The sequence below is a fragment of the Pan paniscus genome, chromosome 3 (assembly GCF_029289425.2).
Source record: "Pan paniscus chromosome 3, NHGRI_mPanPan1-v2.0_pri, whole genome shotgun sequence".
Lineage (NCBI taxonomy): Eukaryota > Metazoa > Chordata > Mammalia > Primates > Hominidae > Pan > Pan paniscus.
Genome location: NC_073252.2, coordinates 106,070,191 through 106,084,138, shown reverse-complemented (window position 1 = coordinate 106,084,138; position 13,948 = coordinate 106,070,191). Strand labels below are relative to the sequence as shown.

The 13,948-nt window shown below is 38.0% G+C and overlaps 1 long non-coding RNA gene across 1 annotated transcript in view; it reads left to right on the top strand.

The window, feature by feature from the left end:
* Positions 1-5,499: 5,499 nt before the first annotated feature.
* LOC117980027 (uncharacterized) overlaps positions 5,500-13,948 on the top strand; it is a 72,191-nt gene continuing 63,742 nt past the window's right edge. The window contains exon 1 of the long non-coding RNA XR_004671153.3: positions 5,500-6,651. This is a non-coding gene — a long non-coding RNA (uncharacterized LOC117980027). The remainder of the gene's footprint in view (positions 6,652-13,948) is intronic.

Here is a 13,948-nt window from a genome sequence, read left to right as displayed (position 1 = left end):
TTATTAGGGGCATAAGCCTTCCAGTAACTATTTTATGAGGGGTCAATTTATGTTTTACAGTGGGAATGGATCTTATTGCCATCAATCAGTAATACCTTTGACCAAGGCAATCCAATCAATTCAGTTAGCTTTTCCTAAGCTCTTGTGTTTATAATACCTGTTTAACTGTTTTACAGCGTGTCCAGTGAAATGCATACCTCTCTGTTGCTAGAAATTTCTCTGGCAATGCCCCATAAGGGAAACATATTTTCCAATAACCTTTTAGCTATTGTTATATCATTGGCCTTCCTGCATTGGAAATCTTCTATACAACCAGAAAACATGCATTTAAAGTGGAAATTGAATGAAAGCCATTTGTAGGTGTTCAGGAAATGTATCACCTGAAGTTTTTATTGTCTTACCACAATTATGGGTTTGACAAACCAGACATTGGTTATAAACTATTTTAGCAATTTTATAACAGTCACCCCACCAATCTTTTTTCATAATTTGAATCATTTTATCTCCTCCATAATGAGTCATGGAGTGCAGAGCTTTTAATATTGGAAGATTTAAGACTCCAGAAGAACCAGGCAGCCATCCCGGTTCTTCATGCATCCAGGCTTAACATTGGATTTAATTCTCTTAAATACCAACTTTGTTTCTCCAATTCAGGTGCTTATAGCACTATTTATTGAATAGGTTTTATCAAATGTAATTTGACTTGAATCAATATTATATAGTTCATTCAAGTTGTATATCTTAATAATTTCAGTACTGGCTTAATTAGCATGAAATTCTGCCCAAGTCATTTCCTTTGTATTATTTTTATTCTGTGTGACATTAGGTTAGCAGTTTTATGAATCAGTCAATTTCTTCATTAGAGTCTGGGAATTCTTACCCAACCCAATGGTGTGATTTTAAAGTTATGAGAAACCTGTACTTCTCAGAGTTCTTTCCATAAATCTCCTTGAAGATGTACACTTTAGGCTTATGGTTTCTCAGAAAGTATCAGAGTAAACAATTAACTATCTGTGAATGACAAGACTTAAAATGGCCATGACTTTAAAGATCTGGGAAGAGTTCATTACAATAATGACACAATTGACAAGGAAACTCAGTTACTTCTGTTGTATTCAACATTTTAAGATAATTACTAGAATTATGACTGATAGCTTTATAGCAGAACTATTAGATTTCTATGAATTTTACACAATTTCTGAAATACATATTAACACATTCTATACAAATATAATTCAAAAACGTAGTATTATTTATTATTTTATAATCCTTCCCATATAATTTAATATATCAGATCAGTCCAATTAATATGTCTCTTTCTATAACAAGAGATATCCTTTTGAGATATTCTGAAAGTGCATATGGAAAATCTCAAAGTTAATTCAATTTCAAGAAAAGACTTAATTTAGAATTTTATTTTGGAAAGTTTATAAAAAATATCAAAGGTTTAAAACATTTGATCAAAAAAGGATCACAAGTCACTGTGAACAATAATCATTCATTTAATCAGAGTGGTAATTTAAAGACTCAAAGGCAAATACAGAGAGTTGCAGAGTTGTAAATTACATTTTTTAATAAAGCAGACTCAGTTTTCATAAGTGATCAAAAACCCAATAAAGGCAACATGAAGCACAGGAAATTATCTTTGTAAAATACAGAATCTTTGCTTCCTAGGCCAATTATATAAAAAGTAAAGAAAAACTTTTCATAATTTCCTATCAAGAGCAGGCCAACAATTCAAGAAAACCTTATTGTTTTAACAGAGAGGACTACATTCTAGTTTTGCATCAGTGTACTTTTGATATTAATGCTCAACTTTTGGAGAAACTCAAATAATTTTCTTCTAATATTAGCCAGCTTAATCACACATAAAACTCCATTTATAAGATTCATCTTCCAGAAAACTTCTACAACTTCCTTATCTGTTCAGTTTTTGTCCTGTACTTTTCCTCTTCACATTTTGCAACAACCAGTCATTCTATTTGAGGACAAAAGTTACTCTTTTTTTCCCTTAACAAAAAAATTCTCATACCTTATAACTTTTTCTTAACCAGAGCACATCTTAACTTCCTGATATACTTGCATATAGAGTTTTTCTCTATTTCTAATAATTCTATATATTAAATAAAATATATTAATTAGAATTTTTTTTTAATTTGAGATGGAGTCTCGCTCTGTCGCCCAGGCTTAAGTGCAGTGGTGCAATCTCGGATCACTGCAACCTCTGCCTCCCGGGTTCAAGTGATTCTCCTGCCTCAGGCTCCAGAGTAGCTGGGACTACAGGCATGTGCCACCATGCCCAGCTGATTTTTGTATTTTTAGTACAGATGAGGTGTCACCATATTGGCCAGGCTGGTCTCGAACTCCTGACCTCATGATCTACCTGCCTTAGCCTCCCAAAGTGCTGGGATTACAGGCATGAGCCACTGTGCCCAGCCACAATTAGAATTCTTAATCCTTAGTGACCTTAACTGCCACTGAACACTACAAAGCAAGCAATTGTGAACTGTCACATCACCCATGGAACTGCCACATCACTCATCTGTACCTTGGCAAATCCATCAATCATTACTTCTAGAAGCATATGCTTTCTTATAGTACAATTCGTCAGTGTCGCCTAGAACATGTTTGTAACAATTACAAATATCTTTAGTGTATCAGTAAGAAGAAACTGTAGAGGAGACAAAATTTCATCTCTAGCCTCTTAGGTTTTCTTTTTTTAATGCTAGGCCTAAGAATTAAATTGTGGTTTGTACAGATTTCCCTCAAGTTCAGTTTTCCATCTTGATAAGAATGTTAAGACCTTCTAATATAGGAAGGACTGTTTTACATGGAAATTTTATCTTACATCTGTTTAACTCACTTATTTTTAACAATTATGCATAGATTGTTTATAAAGATGAGACAGTAAGCAGCTAGTCATCATCTAAGTTATTTCTCTTGCTGTCATATTTTGCAATATAGAGGTAACATAAGTTTATTTTACCAGTGAACCTAGGTAGGAAAAGTTATGTGCCTGTATTATATTTAATGCTGAAAATTCTGAAGACATGACTGTTTTAATGAAATCAACAAGATTCTTATTTACCAAGATCACCCAAGTAATGTGAATTTGAAAAGCATTTTAGTTCTTAATTTTCTGAGTGAATACTTCATTTATATTAGCACTTATTTTTGAAAAACCCAAATAAATAGAGCTCTTTTTCAATTCAATTTTGGCAATATCATAAGGAGATACAAAAATATCACACATGTGTCATACATACAGATCTGTCCATAAACGTATAAGCAGATACAGATCTTCTATAGCTTTCATTTAAAATTTTTAGCCATTTGCCAGGTGCACAATAATATAAAACTCAGTAATTTATTAAAAAATATCTGAACTAGAATTGTTTTCCTGGCCAATAGAATAAGATTTCCTGCCCCCATGGGTAAAGCTTTTAAACAGTATTTGTGAAAAAGATATTTAAGATTTTTTTCATTTGTTTTCTGTAAGCAACCTTATAAAGAGGCAATCTTTGCTTTATTTGCTGCTTTAGATGCCTGTACATACCAATTTAAAAATATATTCCATTGCTTTGTGGCATTTTGGATTCTTTTTTTAATGCCCCTGCAAATGAACAATTTTATGTATGTTAAAATTTCCCCACTGTAACAACTATAATTCTAAGTTGTCCTAGTAAGGGACATTTTTTACAAAAACTCACAGGTTCTAGGCCCATAATTTTTGTGCATAAAGTTAGCTGGCATACCAAAAAGTGGAGTCCCAGATTCTTGGAATCCCAGACTTTTCTTTTTCTTTTCTTTTTTTTTTTTTTTTGAGGGAGTTTCGCACTGTCACCCAGGCTGAAGTGTAGTGGCACAATCTAGGCTCACTGCAACCTCTGCCTCCTGGGTTCAAGTGATTCTCCTGCCTTAGCCTCCCAGGTAGCTGGGATTAAAGTCGCCTGCCACCATGCCTGGCTAATTTTTATAATTTTAGTAGAGATATGGTTTCACCATATTGGGCAGGCTGGTCTCGAACTCCTAACCTCAGGTGATCTGCATGCCTCAGCCTCCCAAAGTGCTGGGATTACAGGCATGAGTGCCTGGCTGGAATCCCAGACTTTTTTTTTTTTAAATTTGGAGAAACCTATTTTCAAAAGATACTGACCTCAAGCCTCTGACTGGATCCAATTCAGTTACTTAGATCCAATCACATCCCAGATCCACTCCACTAAAATTGCTCAAATAAAGTCAGAGAGGTCAAAACAAAAATTCATAGAGCTTGAATTTAAGAGAGAACTCTGCCATGATCCCAGTTGCTGTGAGAGATGAGTGGGCACATAATCCCTGGTGGGTACCTTCACTTGGCCATACCGTGCTCCTGTGTGTCCCTGGAGGTCTGCTTTGGGTCCCACTTCTGACACCAATCTATTAAAATAAATACTTTAGACAAATAAAATTTAGTAGAGTTTATTTGAGCAAAGAAGTGGTTCATGAATTGGGTAGCACCTTGAACCAGTAACAATTCAGACAGCTTCACCCAGCAATAGTGGATAGGTAGTATTTATAGACAGAAAAAGAAAGTGACATATAGAAATAACCTGATTTGTTACAACTGTTTATCTGCCTTATTTTATCATGGTCTGAGCAGTTGCAGCCTGTAATTGGCTGAAATCTCAGTTGCTATGATTGGCTGAGACCTAGCTACTTGTTACAAGAATATACTCTCAAGTTAGATTGTAGTTTGTTTACATATTAAGATAGGTTACAGTTTACTACGTATGGAGAGAACTTTAGGCCATATTTAATTTAATAGTATATAATAAAGACCCACGAACATCAAAGAAGTCCTCCCCCTACTAGAAGTAACTGTCATAGTGGATCCTGTGTTCACTTTTTTTTTTTTGCTTTGATCTCATCTTTATATATAATTCTGTAAAAAAATTTCAGAAAGCACTGTTGTTGAGCCCCATGTTAGGCTTGGGAGATCACTACTGGCTGAAGAGAAAGTGTTAGGTTCAAATAATAAAATCTGTTAAGTGCTAGACTGTAGCAAATGCAAAAACCTCTAGGGTGTAAATGAAAAACGAAGATTGCATAGACAAACTTAGTAACTTGAAGCATGAGTCAATTTATGAAGAACAGAGAATTTGCTTCAGAGGAAGCAACAAATTCAAAGGCAGAAGCATAAGAAATTAAAGCAACAGGAAAAGGGGGTGAGGAATTAGGTGTGGTTAGAGATGAAGCTAGGATGATAGATTGGGAGGATGATTAGATGGGTTTTTAGTCCTCATTTACAACTTGTGTCAATCCAAGGCCGAACATAGTCTAATTACAGTGTTGTCATATATTTTTCAATGAAATTTGTGTGTAATGGACAGCAGTGATGCTTCAGAATGGTACATTTTCAGATCTGTAATTATTTTCCTTGGGAAAGAAAAAATAGCCACTTGTCTTAGTCTACTTGGGATGCTATAACAAAATACCACTAGTTTGGTGGGTTATAAACAATAGAAATTTATTTCTCACAATTCTGGAGGCTTGGAAGTCCAGATCAAGGCACAAGCAGATTCATCCTCCTTCCTGGTTCACAGATGACTCCTTCTCATTGTAACCTCACGTGATAGAAGGGACAAGGGAGCTAGCTCTCTGGGGTCTCTTTTATAAGGTCTAATCCCATTCATGAGAGCCTGCCCTCATGACCTAATCACCTCCCTAAGGCTCACCTCCAGATATCTTCACATTAGGATTCAACATAAGAATTTTGAGAGGACACAAACATTCAGTCCACAATACTGCTGCAGTATTTTTTTTTTAACAATTCTCAAATCTGAGGTATCTATAGTATGTAAAGATGTGATGTGGCCAGGTGCAGTGGCTCATGCCTATAATCCCAGCACTTTGAGAGGCCAAGGTGGACAGATCACTTGGGCCCAGGAGTTTGAGACCAGCCTGGGCAACATGGTAAAACCCTGTTTCTACAAAAAAAAAAAAAAAAAAAAAAAAATTAGCTGGACATGGTGGTGCTTGCCTGTAGTCCCAGCTACTAGGGAGGCTGCAGTGGGAGGATCACCTGAGTCCAGGAAGGTCAAGGCAACAGTCAGCTGTGATCATGCCACTGCACTCCAGCCTGGGTGATAGCGTGAGACCCTGTCTCAAACAAAACAAAACAAAAAGTGATGTAAAGAAAGGAGCACTGTAGCCAGAATTCAGTGTCCTGGCATAGTCACTAGTGTGCCGTATGACCTTCTACAAACACTTACCCTCCTTTGGCTCCAATGTTCTCATCTCTCAAAAGAAATAGTTGGACAAACAACATTCCAGCTGTTTTCTACTAATAGTCTAACACCACTTACCATCTTCTAAAGCGGGAGGGCCACCACTGCCCCTCCTCCTGCCTAGTGCTGATCAGATGACAGTTACAATAGAATCATTCTTCTTTTGCCAGAAGTGCAAATCATTTCCCAAATGTGGCCTTGGGTTTTCAGGAGCCCAGTAGTGACTTCTGTGGTCCCTGACTTGCACCCTCACCCTATTATTGGAGTTGTGCTTCATTTCTCTCTGTGGAAAGAGTGAAGTATTGGGAAATATGACCCTGGTCACCAAACCAACTCAGAGACAGCAAGTGCTTTGGCAAAGGAAAGGGCTGGCACAGAGAACAGAGTAAGTAATGACTACTTTTATTTTTGTACTATAAATGGATAATTATAGTACTTAAAAAATAGACATCAAAGAAGCATTATCTAACAACATACATGATGGTGGGCTCTGAGTGCAGCAGAAGCAGTGCGTAAAGTAGGTCCTTTGCCTCCAACAGAGCAGTGGTGGGCAAAAAATATCAATGCTTTTCTGGTCTTCAAGCTTTATGAAGTAGGCAGGCAGAGAGAGTCGAGCTGACACAGTACTGACACTGTCAGGTGATAGATGCATCGACCCAAGCACAGGATTTTTTAACAGCCAGGAGCATTTGGGGTTGGGATTCATTGAGTAAGTTGGGATTTTCCTTCTATTTGTGAGAAATTAATAATTTCTGGCTTATGGATAAAAAGTGAAAAATTAATGTTGCCTCTCCTGTTTTGTTGAGCAATTTAAAAATTTCATATGGCAGAAAACCAGAGGCTGTGGCTGCTCAGGGTGGCATGACAGCAAAGTCCAGAAAGTTCAATCAAAAGCTTACCTACTGCAAAATTAAAGATGGGTGACATTGCCACTCTTGTCAGCAGAGTTTTCAAGGAAATAATCATATGATTTGCATAATTAAGACATCATTAGTTCAGAAGGGAATGATCATGTATTTGTATGGCAAACTGAAACATGCTCTCAGGATGACTTATAAGACATATAAAGTAAAATCTCTAATAATACTGAATAACTTATCAAGTAATTCTGTGCTCTTGAGCTTTTAGAAAAAAAAAATTATCCTGGCACACCTTAAATATCTTGGTTTTTCTCATCATGCTAGCAGTTGTTGTAATACCAGGTGCTTTCTACCTCCATTTTCTCCTCTACTTAGAAAACCTTTATTCCACTTATAGAGCATTATGGCCTTCCAAAATAACGAGTTGAAATTAAAGTCTAGAAACTGTGAAGCATAGGATTCCTGGGATCAAAGTAGTCAAAACACACGCAAAACAAACATTTGTATAAAATGCTGCCTTTGGAAAAAAGAAGGTGATGTGTAGTACAGCTTATGCAATCTTGATTCAGGGTTTTAGGCATATTCTGCAATCTGGGTGAGAATTTATTTGGACTCTTGCTAAGGAGATGAAATGTTCATTCCACCCCAAACACAGATTTTGCACACAGAGGGTGACAATAGCCTATTTTACCATAAGTATTAGTGGCTCTGGGGTTTCATTGAGTATAGGTCAGGATTCTTTTTCTATTTTATGGGAAGGGAAGGATTTCTGAATTATTGAGAATGAACTATTTTTCTAACCTCAGCCAGCAGTCTCCAAAATGCTTGCATGAGATCATAAGACTCACTAAGTTGGACAATGAGAACCATGCAGTACACATTCATTACTACCCAAGGGGGGAACCACCTACAGAATGTGGCCTTTCACATAAATTATACCTTCTGATTTGTTTTCTTAGGATTTCCAGGTATGAAGTTTTATGCAATGAAAACTAACCATTCACTAGCCTTAAAAACAATGATAATAATGATGGCCATCCCTTTGAGCAATTTTTATATACCACTCAGTTAGGTTAAATGGTTTTGCATGTAATATCAGCATTTATTGAGCCCATTGCTATTTTTACACCATTCTGGGTACTACATGTGAATTCATTCATTAAATTCTCACAATAACCCTATGTGGTAGGTGCTAAGGGTACCCATCTTTTACGGGTAAGAACGTTGAGGCCCAAAAAGGTTCAGAAACTTAGCCAAGGCCACACAGCTAATGAATAGCACTGGCAGACTTCAAATTCAGGACAGTCTGTTTTCAGGGGTCGTGTTCTTGACTACATGCTGTTTTGCCTTTTCATAACAACCCTCAGGCTTTCGTGCTATCCTCATCTAAAATGAAGAAACAGGTTTGGAGCATTTCAACCATTTATTAAATGTAGCTCACGTAATAACTGACCAGGCTCAGATTTTATCCCACTCTGACCTCAAGGCTCTCATGCTTTTCACAATTCCATACTTGTTAGACAGTACCCCTGCTTCTAGAGGGGAAAAAAGGAGGGAGATGTTCTCCAGTAAACATTACCTATGTTTAGATTTGGAGCTTTTGCTGTTATAGTAATATTATCATAAAAATTAGGCCAATTAATATATTTGGACATTCTTACTAATAAACCCCAGAGCTGCAAGTTTCCCACAGTGATTCCCAATGGTTCTACCTGAAGACTGTAAGAGTCATATGTTTATACCATCTGATTTCCGGCATGCAGAATCTTGTTTCTCAAACACAAACATCCATTTTTAATTGTTTATTGCTCACCTCTCCTTGATACTTCAAATACTTATCAGATACTTCAAACGTAACTTATCAAAATCTGAGCCTATTATTTCCTGCCCCCTACCTCACTCAAATAGCTTCCACCTCTTCTTGCATTTGATGCCTCAGTTCATTATGAACCCCCCATCCAAGGGGCCTTATGATGTACCGTGTATCAGCTGTTTGTTACTTTTTATTGCTCAATAGTATTCCATTGTATGGCTTTACCAGGTTTTGTCTATACATTTAGCAGTTGATAGACATTGAGGTTGGTTCCAGTTTGGAATTATGAATAATGCTGCTATGAACATTCACAAGCAAGGAGTCTTGCTATGTTGGCCAGGCTGGTCTCCAACTCCTCTCAAGCAGTCCTCTCACCTCAGCTTTCTGAGTAGCTGGAATTACAGACATGTACCACTGCACCCAGCTTGGACGTACATTTTCATTTCTCTTGGGTAGTTTTGTGTTTAACTTTTTGAGAAACTACAAAACTGTTTCCAAAATGACTACACAAATTTTATAACCACCAGCAATATATGAGTTCCTTTTTCTCCACATCTTCACCAACACTTGTTATTTTCTGTTTATCTGTTATAGCCATCCTAGTGTGTGTGAAAAGGTACACTTAATTCTCTTCCCTAATTACTAATGATGTTGAGCATTTTTATGTGCTTATTAGCCATTCGTGTATCTTCTTTATTAAAATATTTCTTCTGGGGCCACCACTGCCCCTCTTGCACTTTTGCCAGAAGTGCAGATCATTTCCCAAATGTGGCCTTGGGTTTTCAGGAGCCCAGTAGTGACTTCTGTGGTCCCTGACTTGCACCCTCACCCTGTTATTGGAGTTGTGGTTCATTTCTCTGTGTGGAAAGAGTGAAGTATTGGGAAGTATGACCCTGGTCACCGAACCAACTCAGAGACTTATTTTCAATATGTACTCATGAATTCTTAGTCTTTCCAAAGGTATATAATTCATTACTGTATTTATTTAATTATTTTGATTTTCCAATTGAACCAGATTTGGCCAGTGGGAATCTCTCCAAGATGGTTCCTTTGTGACATTTCCCCACTATCTTCTCACTTCTTGATTCCTCACCATCTTCTCACTTCCTGATTTTTGGACATAACAAGGCTCATCTTGTACCTTTTCTGACCTAGCTCCAGAAACAGCCATTTTCATTTAGAAGCTCTGGTTCCTCTGAGTGGAAATGGTATTAGAAACCAAGGTCTGGGCACAACCGTACCTTAAAGAGAGTAATCTGGCAGCTGAGTGAAGTATGCATTAGTTCTCTATTACCCTGTGTATTAGTCTGTTCTCCCGCTGCTATGAAGAAATAATTGAGACTGGGTAATTTATAAAGAAAAGAGGTTTAATTGATTCACAGTTCCAGATGGCTGGGGAGGCCTCAGGAAACTTACAATCATGGCAGAAGGTGAAGGGGAAGCAAGGCACTTTCCTCACAAGGCAGCAGGAAAGAGAAGTGCCAAGAAAAGGGGGAAAAGCCCCTTATAAAACCATGAGATCTTGTGAGAACTCACTATCATGAGAACAGCATGGGGTAACTGCCCCCATGATTCAGTTACCTCCCACCAGGTCCATCCCATGACACGTGGGGATTATGGGAACTACAGTTCAAGATGAGATTTGGGTGGGGACACAGCCAAACCATATCACTGTGTGACAAATTACCACAGCTTTGTGGTCAAAAAAAGAAAAAAAAAATCTCACACTTTGTTTTGATCAAGGAATCAGGGGTAACTTAGCTGGGTGGCTGTAGCTAATGGTTCTTCATGAAACTATAGTCAAAATGTTGTCTAAGTCTGCAATCATCTAAAGGCTCGACAGGAACAGGAATGTCTGTTTTCGAGATGGCTTGCTCACATATGGCACATGGCTGTTGACAGGATGTACCATATTCTTACTGGCTGTTAGCAGGAGGCCTTGGTGCCTTGTCACGTAAGCATCTCCACAGGGCTGCTTGTGTGTCCTCATGTGACAGCAGCTGGCTTCCCTTGGAGCAAGTGACCCAAAAGAGCAAGGCAGGAACCACAATGTTTTTTTATGACCTAGCTTCAAAAGCTGCACATCATTTCCGCAATAGCCTAGTGGTTATACAAGTCAGTGTTATTCAATGTGGGAGGGAACCATATGAAGAATCATCAGGGGCCATCTTGGACTCTGGCTACCACACAAGCCCAAGATGGTAAAGAGACTTTTCTGTGTTATTTTTATGTTATTTTCTATGCTGTGTTTTACTTTTCACTTGTAGGTCTATCACCCGTCAGGAATTGTTTTTAAGATATGGTGTGAGATAGGGAGTCAGGGTTCATTTATTCCTTTACTGATAGCAGTTAATATGCACCATTTATTGAAATTTCCACTCTTTCCCCCAGCATACTGCAGGGGCATCTTTGTGACAAATCAGGTGCTCTTATGTGTGTAGGTCTATTGGTCTATTTGTCTTCATGCCAGTGCTACCCTGCCTTGCTTATTGTAGTTTTATAAGGAGTCTTGACATCTGCTACCATGATTGTTTTGACTATTCTTGGCCCTTTGCTTTTACAAATAAATTTTATTTAGTGTTGGCCACTTTTTGCAATTATTTCTGCTCAGGCCTAACCCTGGTAAGGTTCTGATTTAATTGGCCTGGGGTGAAATCTAGGCATCAGTATTTTTATCAAACACCCCAAGTGATTCTAAAATACTGCCATAGATGAGAATCATGGATCTAGAAGAACTCTAGTCTGTAGCAGCAGGGAAAATTAAGGCCCAAGAAAGTTGAGTGCTTACCAAAAGTTACACAGAGAGGCAGTTGCAGAACCAGGGCTCCAGCCCAGGAAAAAACTGCCTTGTTTTCCAGTGCAGTCCTCTTTCCACCATCTATATTTACTCCTGGACATGCCACTGTAGGTAAGTAGCGGAAAGGCAGAGAGGAGAGAGTTACCCAGAGACTTTTTAACTCCTTATATCTGAGAGCTTCAGAGGAAATGGCAGTTGGGGGACAACGGAGACATTAGATTATTAGTTTACAGACACAGCCAAGATGCTCAGCAGGGAGGGTGTAACAATGGAATAATAAAGCTACACAGAGATCTGAGAGATCATCTTTCTAAATCTTTGATAGATGAAGAAACAGACCAAAGAGATCACGTAGCTAGTTATAAGCAGGGGCAGGACTTGGGTCTGAAGTGTGCCACACTCCTGGTTCAGTCCTCATTGTCCCATCGTTGTCATAGACTGACAGGTTCTTCTTGCCTGCTGCTCAGAAAAACCAATGCACTGAGAACAGCAGGTATTGCAGCAAAGAAAGAGTTTAATTATTGTGGGGCCAGACAAATGAGGGGAATGGGAGAAATTTCTCAAATCTGTCTCTCCAATAATTCAGAGGGTAAAGTTTTTAAGGGTAAATTGGTAGGCAGGTAGTGGGGGAACTGAAACAATTGATTGGCTGAAGATGAAATCACAGAGGTGTCTAAATTGTCTTCACACAGCTAAGTCTTCCCAGGGAAGGGGGAAAGGGTGTTCTCAGAACCAAGTGGTATCTCTTTGTTGAAATGCTAAATCTGAAAAATATCTTAAAGACCAGTTCTTTAGGTTTCACAATAGTTATGTTATCTATAGGAGTAGCTGGGGAGTTACAAATCTTATGACCTATCATGTGACTTTGGAGCAGAAAGCAATGTATAGAAAAGCAAACTAAGCAGCAGTAGGTTATTGTTCAACCATGCTTATTCTTTAGCAAGGTTCAAGCCCCAACCATAATTCTAATCTTGTGTTATGCATGCAGCATTAGTCTCCAGCAAGAGGGGAGTCAGTTTTCCTTGCTTCAAAGTTTAACTATAAACTAAATTCCCTTCATATTATCTTGGCCTCCATGCTAGAATAAACAACAACAAAAAGAAAGAAAAAAGAGAAAAGAAAGAGAGAAAAAGAGAGGAAAAGAGAAGAGCCTGTGAGGTTACAAGCAAGACAGTCAGTCATGTTAGATTTCTCTCATTACTTAACAATTCTGCAAAGGTAGTTTCACTATGTTCAGAGTTATACTGAGGTGCATTTAGGGAAAATTCTTCATCTTAAAGATTTTAACAGTGTTGGCATATACTAACCATTCAACATATTTTTTGAATGAATAAGTGAATAGCTCGAAATTTATGGATATTTAAAAACAATGCCATTTCATGCAGTAACTCCCACCACAGGCTTGAGTTGTGGTCCCTTAGGAGTTTCTGTCTCCAACTTATCTTTGTGTACCTGGTCAGATGTTTCCTGAGACGAGCAAGCCTTTATTGTTTTTCCTACAATTACGTTTCTTATTAATAGGGCAGAAAGAATATACAGCATATACAGATATACAGCTAAATGGTATTACATTAATCCCAGGCCCCCAGGGAAAATTATTTAACAACCAATGTAACTTTTTTTTTTTTTGAGATAGAGTCTTGCTCTGTTGCCCAGGCTGGAGTGCAGTGAGCTATCTTGGCTCACTGCAACCTCTGCCTCCTGGGTTCAAGCGATTCTCCTGCCTCAGCCTCCCAAGTAGCTGGGACTACAAGCGTGCAGCACCATGCCCGGCTAATTTTTTTTTTTTTTTGTATTTTTAGTAGAGACAGAGTTTCACCATTTTGGCCAGGCTGGTCTCGAACTCCTGACCTCAGGTAATCTGCTCACCTTAGCCTCCCAAAGTGTTGGGATTACAGGCGTGAGCCACTGCACCCAGCCTCCAATGTAACTTTTGCCTTTAAGATTTTTTTCTTTGAGACAGAAAAAAAAATCTTCAAAATTCTTCATCTTAAATATTTTAACAGTGTTTGGCATATACTAACCATTCAACATATTTCTTGAATGAATAAGTGAATAGCTTTACATTTATGTATATTTAAAAATAATACCATTTAACGTAGGTGCTTGAAACAATATGAAGTAAGAATCCTACCTGCGATTGTTTTTGGTAGGTCCTTAAGATTTGGCAGCTTACTCTCAATATATCTCTCTTACTCTCTCTCTCTCTCTC